This window comes from Camelus bactrianus, chromosome 11 (genome assembly GCF_048773025.1).
Source record: "Camelus bactrianus isolate YW-2024 breed Bactrian camel chromosome 11, ASM4877302v1, whole genome shotgun sequence".
Lineage (NCBI taxonomy): Eukaryota > Metazoa > Chordata > Mammalia > Artiodactyla > Camelidae > Camelus > Camelus bactrianus.
In genome coordinates this window covers 47,562,151-47,571,595 of record NC_133549.1, presented here as the reverse complement: position 1 = coordinate 47,571,595, position 9,445 = coordinate 47,562,151, and the positions used below count along the sequence as shown (strand labels likewise).

Below are 9,445 nucleotides of genomic sequence, written 5' to 3'. Positions count from 1 at the left end.
CACAGTGTCTGGTACATAGGTGGAGTTCAAGAAACGATGCTGAATAAATAAATAAATCTTCCTCAGACTTAACCAAGTTGAGATTTCAGCTGCAGGGTCTTGAACCATAATACCTTCATAAAGGCCTAAAACTCTCTAAGAAGAAGGAAACTACTTACGCTGAATATCTATTCTCCCAAAAGAGTATATCCTGATTTTTTAGTTTATTATGCACACTTTCTCTTCTAACATTAATTCATTGTACCCAAGAGATGACACCCAGAAGCTATAAAACAGAGATAAACATTTGACTATAAAAATGAAATCTCACTTCACACCTATCAGATCACCAAAAATTAATGCCTTTTAACTGCCTATACCTGGCAGGGGGTGAGGGTAAGAGGAGGACGGCTGTTTCCTCACCTCTCGAATGGAGCTAAAGTGATTAGGTAAGATGTTTCTAGACCCAACTCTAGGCATTTAGTAAAGACTGACACTCAGCCTTACTCTTTATACATCCATATACTTCTTCAAGTCCCAATTCAAACCACTCCTCCACTAGGAAGCCTGCCCAGATCACTCCCATATGCAACAATTTCATTTCCCATCTCTGAGCAATTAGGCAACTTATCTGTAAAATTCTTCAACAATTAGTCATGGGTAGTCCTGTGAATGCTCTTGCAATAAATCACTTTCTTTTTTACTTGTTAGTTAACTATCCACATATTCATACACTGTTATCCAGTGAAGTCAGATATACCTGGATTCAAATGTCAGCTATGCAACTTACTTGCTATGACTTCATTTTTCCAATGTTCAGTATTCTCATCTACGATATGGGAGACACAGCCATCTATTTGATAAGGTCATTGTCAGGATTGGAAATAATGTGTGTAAAGGGCCCGGCACATGCCACATATTGGTGTTCAGTAAGTAGATGCCAACAAGTGCCCATTGAAGGCATTTGTCATATCTTTTTCAAATTTCAATCCCCTCCCAGACACCGCACTTCATAGAGTGCCTCACATGTGGCTGCTACTTGATATTTTATTTACTGATATTCCACCTTGTCCAGAAAGGACCTAAGGCAGCCAAGTGTTCAGCAAATATTTGTTGAATGATTACAGGCCACACTTTCCAGTCAGATTTTGTTTCTTTCTTCCTGCTTTTCCATAATAAGCAAAACACAATAATGTGACTTTTTAAAAGCCTTTAATCATCCTCCACTTGTACCAAGTATTTCTTTTCTTTTTAAATTTAACTAAAAATTTTTAACTCTAAAATACATGCTCGTGGCGAAAATGAAATCATAAGGGAATAAAATGAAAATATCTCCCCATATTTAGTCTCATCATCCAAAGTAGTATACATTTTTTTAATTCCTATGTATATCTCAAAAAAAAATCTCCTTACATACACATGCTAAGTTAAAAAAAATGGGATAATACTATAGATACTATCTACTCCCTGCTTTTCTTCACTTAACATATAGGTAGTATTTATTGGTTTTGGTGTTTGGCAACTGTTCAACCTTCTTTAAGTTATTACCTAAAGGTTTGCCCTGATTTAGCATCATAAGAATAAAAATGCCACAAAACTATTTTTGTCTCTTTTGCTCTCCTTTATCCCCAGCACCTAAATAGCACCTGGATCATAACTGTAGTCAGTATGTGCTCTCTAATTAATGTACTACCTTTTGACAAATTGCCTTCATTCAAGGTGTATTGCCCTCCCTTAACCAAGTGGCAAGGAAGATTGATTAGATGCTCCCTCCCTAGATATCGAACTGTGAGCAGAATACAAACAGTTGGAGTTTATCTGTTCCTGTGCTGAACCCATATGATAGCATGGAATGTTCCTGCAACAAGATTCTCTGTGGTGGCTGCTACTCTGCCTTACTTTCAATCCTGTGAGCTCACCCATATCCTTCCAATAAGTTTCCTTTTGCTTTAGTTTATCAACCTCAGCACTACTGGCTATCTTGGGCTACATAATTCTTTGTTGTGAGGGGCTGGTCTGTGCCTTATAGTATGCTTAGCAGCATCCCTGGTCTCAACCCACCAGATGCAAACAGCATCCCTAGTGTAACAATCAAAAAAGTCTCCAGACATTAACAAATGTCCCCCAGGGAGAATGAATTAGCTAGAGTTGATTCCTGTGGAACAAAAATATCCTAACTGTAGATGGCTACTACATCTTGGGCAACTCTTCACAATAGCCTAAACAGAAATATCTCATTTGTTTCAATGGCTCAGCTATATAATACGGTTATATTGATATATCCTAAGTTATTAAATCAGTCAACTAATAATGGATTTTAAGGTTTTATCTGGTGTTATTTTAAATAACAGCTTTACAGAGGTATAAGTCAAACACTAAAAATTCACCCATTTGAAGCATACACTTCAGTGACTTTTAGTATATTCCTAGTTGCACATCATCACTACGGTCAATTTTAGAATACTTCTATCATCTCAAAAAGAAACCCCTGCATACCTTAGTTGTCACTCCTCAAAACTCCATTTCCCCCAACCCTGGGCAACCACTAATCTACTTTCTGTCTGTAGACTCACCTATTCTGAACACGTCATATAAATAGAATATGTTCTCTTTTGGACTGGCTTATTTCACTTAGTACAATGTTTTCAAGGTTCATCCATGCTGCAGCATTTATCAGTACTTCATTCCTTTTCGTTGTTGAATAATACTCCATTGTATGGATGTATCAAATTTCATCCATCAACCTATGAACATTTGGGTTGCTCCACTTTGGGCTGTTATGAATAATGTTGCTATGAATATTCATGTATAAATGTTTGTGTAGGCATATGTTTTCATTTCTCTTGGGTACATACCTGGGGGTAGAACTGCTGGGTTGCATGGAGACTTTATGTTTAACATTTTGAGGAAGTGCCAGACTGTTTTCTAAAACAGCTGCACCATTTTACCTTCCCAACAGCAGTGTACTAGAACTCCAACTTCTTCACATTCTCACCAGTGTTTATTATTATTCCCCTTTTTTTCATTATTGCCATCCTAGAGAGAGTGAAGTGGTATTTCATCATAGTTTCAATTTGCATTTCTCTGATGGCTAATGTTGGTGAGCATCTCTTCAGGTGCTTACCGGCCATTTGCATATCTCTGGAGAAATGTCTATTCAGATCCTTTGTCCATTTTTTAATTGGGTTATTTGCCTTTCTATTACTGAGTTGCAACAAATCTTTATATATTACAGGTACAAAGCCCTTTTCAGATATATGATTTCCCAAAATTTTCTCCCATCTGTGAGATGTCTTTTCACTTTCTTAATAGCACAAAAGTTTAACACTTTCATGTCAGTCTTTCAGGTAAAATCGTGTGCCATGAGCAGCCAGCTCAGCCTGCATCTTAATCATGTAAGTGTTTTCTTCTGAGACAACTATCATACTTTGGATGCAGCAGAAATGTACATGCTTCCCATTTCATCACACAGAATATTAAAAACATGCATATCCAAGGGTCAAGATTTAATATAGGAATACTTTTTTACTGCATAATCAAGGACATTCCTAAGTGAACTTTTGTTTTGACTCCATGTGTGTGATGGTACAGACTATATATTGGGTGTCAGAGCCCTTAATGGTGCTAACATATAAGCAGTTTCATCTACCACTGCTTGTGCTATCAGTGTAAATGTCAATGCAGTGAAAAAGGCACATAATGTTTTAGTATTATAATAAAAATAGCCTTGACCTCATATATCCCCTGGAAAGGTTCCCAGGGAGCCCTAGGGGCCTGCTAGAACACCTTTTGAGAACTACTGCTCTATGACATCCATGTTTATTTAAAAAGGAAAATAATTTTATATATATATATATATACATATATATATATACACACACACACACACACACACACACATTTTCTCATAAAATGGATACTCCTGGAACAAGATATGAGAAGGAAGACATGGCATATTATCCTGTGATTTTTTACCCCCCCCTTGATGCACATTGCATATCCCAGGGACACCAAACCCCGAGAGAGGAATTTAAGCAAGGATAATGAAAAGTAATGGGTCTTCCACAATATTTATGAGGAGGAAGAGAAGGCAAATTAGTGAATGATGACATTTTTGTAAAATTATTTACCCTTTGTAAATATCTATTCCATTACAGTGGATATAAGCTGTTAGAATTCTATTCTGAGTAGCAAATGAAGATAAATCGACAGGTTTTACCCTGTCCTCTGTAAGTGGCCAGTAAAGCTTCTGTCCAGAATTAAAAAGTAAATTCAAAGTAATCCTATAAATGCTAAGCCAGTAAAACATATTCTGAGGACCAACATCTTCTCATAAAAGAGGCCCAAGAACATCTTCTACTTGAGAACTACTTAGCCTATCTAAGGATCTTCAAGAACTTACAGCTGTGTTAAAGCAAACTTCTGAAATAGTAACAGAGCATGGCTAAGTTACTGAGATGTAGCCCAGCACTAACTTCTCTTTGTCCCCAACCTACCCTGCATACCACTGCAAGATTAATCCCCCTAAATCACTCTCACCCTGACTCAAAACTTTTAGTAATAATTAAGAGCTAACACCAGTGGAGCCGTTAACCATGTGCCCAGCATTTTCCTGAACAATTTAAATGAATTTTCTCACTTAATCCTTCCAGTAACCCAGTGAGGTAGGTTCTGTAATTCTCCCCCTGGAGATGTGGAAACTTGAGCTTAAAAAGACTCAGTAACCTGCCCAAAATTGCTGAGCCTCTAAGTGACAATGCTGAGACTCAAACATAGGCTTGAGCTGAAGCTTTCAACCACTGCAAGTATTTCTGCAGAGATACCACTGGTCTAATAGTCACCTAGGGAACTTGTTTTTAAAAAATTGCTAATTGGACACAACTACAAGGCACATGGATCAGAATTTCTGGGGAAATTCTCTGACACACAGCAGGTTTGGGAACCACTACAAGTTAACTGTCCATTTTCTACAGAATGGAATCAATTTCTTTTGCCCAAACTCCTCCCAACAGGATTCTCGGATAACGGCAAAATTCCTTACATTGGCCTACAGAGCACTTCACAGTCTGTCACTTGATTGACCTTTTTGGTCCCATCTTACTCCAAGTCCCCTCTTTGTATGGTTTTGTCCTCGTCCATCAGCCAGGGCTTTCCTTCACAGGGTACTGGCAGGTGCTGTTCTTTGGCTGGGGGTGCTCTTCCCTCCTCCCTTTGTCCAATTAACTCCTGCTCAGCATAATGGACACTGCCTGAGAGGAACTTTTCTGACCTCCCTGTCTAGGTAAAAAAGGAACTTTTCTGACCTCCCTGTCTAGGTAAAAACCCTAGCTATTATCTCTCACAACACTATGTACTACATTTGCTACCTAAAAATATATTTATGTGATTATCTCTCTTTCCCACTATAAACGGTAAACTCCACAGAGGTAGGGACGGTGCCTTTTTTTGCTCCTTATTGTATCCCCCGTGCCCAGCTTAGTGCCTGTCACATAAACATTATTCAAGAAATACTTGTTGAAAGAATTAATAGCTTCAAGTCCATTTATTCCCTACTTAACCAATCAACCATATTTCTCCCTTTTACTCAACAGAGACCATTCCAACTACAGAGGTTAACTCCCCTCTCTCCTTTTTTTTGTTCTTATCCTGACCCAAGACCATTTTCCACCTCTTTACGTATGTAATTCCTCCTATTGCTGCAAGGGAGAACCTAAATTTCCCCTGATCTCACAAAGTTCTCTTTATCACACCAGCCCATAACAGTCTCATCTAAATTTCTACATCACTTTGTATTTCTGTTATTCATTTGGCACTTCATCATATGCTGTCATTGTAACATTATGTAGTATTTCATACGGAAGTGCCTTTTTTTTTTTTTTTTAACTATAAGCTTTGTTAGGTAGCTTGTATATTCTCTTATTTTGGGGGGTAAGTAATTAGGTTGGTTGGTTTGTTTTTAAAGGAGATACTGGAGATTGAACCCAGGACCTCATGCATGCTAAGCATGCACTCTACCACTGAGCTATACCCTCCCCAGCTTTTATGTTCTGAAAAAGGTAGTTATTGTTTAATTTGAGACAAGTACCCAGGCACATCATAAATCCTCTGGAAATGTCTGCTGAATAAATTAATGAAGAACTTTCTGTGGCCTGCAGTATGGACTCTGCCTGCGGTTTATCACCAAATTTGGCAATTGACAATTCTCCTTGGAGGGCACCTGGCTATTTCATATTATCTCTATGGACTACCTCCAGGGCCCCCTTTGGCAGACAGTTCAAAACAAGTGTCATGGGAGAATATTAAAGAAATGCACTATTTTAAATTTCCTAACATATTTAGAACAGTTCCATACTCAGAAATTTCTAAATCCATTACAAAGTTACTAACAAATTCCGTAACTCTTTAGGATACTCTACATTGTCAATCCTGATTCTCGTCCTCTGAGGTTGGAAGAATCCTTAAATATTTTCAACAGATTAATTTCTATTTCAAAATACATCACTGAGAAAAATATTTTTTTGGCTGTGGTCATGCTGTTACTCTCTTGACTAAATATCATTTACCATAAATCTTTAACCTGTGTAAAATGCAGAAGTGCATTTTAACTTTTTATTTGATGGAAGGGACTCAACTAAGATCGAAGTAATTGAGACTTTTCCCCTTCAAAGTGAGAAAGTGAATTATAATTCTAATTATTCTTAGTCTCATTTGAAAACATAAGAGCCAAGGAAAACAAAGCTGACAAACAATATTGAAATTCAAGGTATGTGTAGAATTATTTCAAATACAAACAATTAATTTATTTCATGAATTAATTTATCAGTCATGATTTTTGCCCATACTAATCAGGAAACAAAGTTTGATAATAAAGAATTATCAGTTATCTGTTTACCTGTTTCTCTTTAGATGTCCTTATGAACACTTTACATGGAGCTAATTATTTTTAATAGCTTTATTGAAATGGTAATTTATGTACTATAAAATTAACTCATATTAAGTATACATTCAGTTTTTTAAGTATCTTTACAGAACTGTGCCACCATCTCCAGAATCTAATTTTACCTCATTTTTTAAAATTTAGATATAATTCACAAAGTTGTATAACTAACATCACTCTAATTTTGGAACATTTTTTGTCACCCCAAAAAAGAAACCCCATACCCATTACAATCTTCCTCTATTTCTTCCTAAGCCCTCCAGCTGTAGACAACCACTAATCCACTTTCTGTCTCTATGAATTTATTCTTAACATTTAATGTAAATGGAATCATACAACATGTGGTTGTTGTGACAGGCTCCTTCAACTTAGCATAATGTTTTCAAGATTCATCCATACTGTCTCAGGTATCAGAACCTCACTCCTTGTTATCACCTAATAATAGTCCACTGTATGAATATACCACACTTGGTTTATCCATTCATCAGCTGATGGATATTTGGGTTGTTTCTATTTTTTGGCTGTTAGGAACAATGCTGCTAGGAATGTTGGCATACAAGTCTTTGTGCAGATGTATGTTTTTATTTCTCTTGGGTAGATACCAAGGAGTGGAATTACTAGGTCAGATGCTAATCACTTTTTTTTTCTGCTAATAACCCTTTAGATGAAAAGCAGAATTTTTTTTTCTATTTCAAAGGGTTTTTGACACAGCCAAGAAACAGAATTTTCATGAAAATGCTAATATAAATCCTTTAAAAAATAGTAAGACTAATCTGCACACAGCTTTGCTATCTACAGAAGCATATAATACTTTCCAATTTGGGGTTCACATAGAAATTCTAAGACGAGGTGAGAACTCCTTTTAGTGCAAATCATAGAACTAAATGGAGCTTGCACTAGTCAATATGCTAGGATCAAATTCTATTTTTTGAGCAGGATTTATAAATATATCCATCTCCTGTGGCTGACAATTGCTTAACAGATAAATACACTAAGGGAAGGCTTATGCAATAGGAGTAGCAAGCAGTACATAGGAATTTAAAATATCAAACACCCCCCTATCAGGGGCCTGCTTCTCATTTCATGAGAAAAAGGTGAAGGATTAATTATAATTAGTCATGAAAATTCCCAAAGCCTTTCATAAAAGCATCTTTCAGAAACTGGAGGCCAAATAAACTTCTGGTCACATGCTGTTTTTGTTTTTCTTCCTGGCAATGTACATTCTAGTGCAAATATATTCAGGAAGCAAACTTTAAACTGAAAATTAAGAGCTGATTGCAAAATTCTACGTTAATAAAAGAGCTTAAAAAACACATTTTAATTTACACAAAAATCAAACATCTTGCAGCAGAAATTAGGCATAATCAAGGGAAAACTACCAGACGTCCTACCAATCACAGCACTAGAGAACGCCACAGGTCGTCCAAAAGACGCATTCGCTTTAGCCAACAGCTCTTTCCTCCCGCCAAAGCTGTCCCTAGAGCGTCAGAGAATAACCCAACGAGAGATTTATGATTTTCCCCTTTTGATCTCACCCCCACCCTCCCCAACACATCCACCTGCTTAGAGGTGTCAAGGCAACTAGAAATGGTTAACAGTGACCAGCAGCAGAGACCGAGAAACAAACACCCCTGACAACCCACAGCTGAGTAAGCAAGAGCTGTTTATTCACGAACATGTTCCATTTGGAGACTATCGGCGAGCCCTTGAAAGCCCAGGCACATTTTAGAAGGTTCCTAGAGAGGGAGAGAATAATCTCTCCACCCCAACCCGCTTCCCCCTCCCACCCCGGCCAAACACACACTGAGAGGCTCGGGTGGGAACCATCTGGTGGAGGCAGCGCCTGCCCTCCCGACCCCTCGGGAATAACCGCACTCACTAGAGCATCCGACCCCTTGCGGGGGTTGTGTAACTCCCCAAAATGAGCTCAGACGCGGCAGAGGCTGCCTCCAGCGCCGAAGGCTTCAGCTGGAGCTTCTGCCACCCCCGCCCCCGCCACGGCCCGCCTGACGCCGCGGCTGGGACTGGGGACCCTGCCGAGACATGGCCCTTTAGCCCCCTCCCCTCACCTGGCTCGGTCCCACCTGAGCGCAAGAGCCGAGGAGAAAAGAAATAGGCAGGGAGGGCTGACCTTGATGCTACTGACAGTGGAGCGGCACATCCTGCTGCTTCCTGGAAAGCGGCCCGCAGGACATTTTTCCCCCTGGAGGAAGGAAACGGGAGGGCGCCGGCCGGGCGGCGGCGGGCGCGGCGGCGGTGGTCGGGGCGGGCTGTGCAGCCTCTAGCGGGGACGGTCCGAGGACTACATCTCCCAGGCTGCTCTGGGCCGCTTTGCGTCGTGACCCCGGCGCGCACGGAGGCGGTGACTCTTACCTCACAGAGGTAGCTCCTCCGCCGGCAGCAGCTCGGCGCCCGCGGTCCATGGACCGGAACCCTGGGCCGACGGGCAGGAACCCGGGCCGCGATCGCCGCCTCCCCGCCCCAGGCTCCTCCTCCTCGCTCCCCACCGCCTCTTCCGGACGCCCACGG

The 9,445-nt window shown here is 39.8% G+C and overlaps 1 protein-coding gene across 3 annotated transcripts in view; it reads right to left on the bottom strand.

Moving 5' to 3' along the window:
• CPEB3 (cytoplasmic polyadenylation element binding protein 3) overlaps positions 1 to 9,429 on the bottom strand; it is a 164,725-nt gene extending 155,296 nt beyond the window's left edge. The window contains exon 1 of one of the 3 annotated variants that reach the window (XM_074373958.1): positions 9,290 to 9,429. The gene's annotated coding sequence lies outside the window, so the exon portion shown is untranslated. Of the gene's footprint in view, positions 1 to 9,047; positions 9,249 to 9,289 lie in introns of those variants that run through there. The other 2 variants (XM_074373954.1, XM_074373959.1) reach the window with 2 other exon arrangements.
• Positions 9,430 to 9,445: the final 16 nt, after the last annotated feature.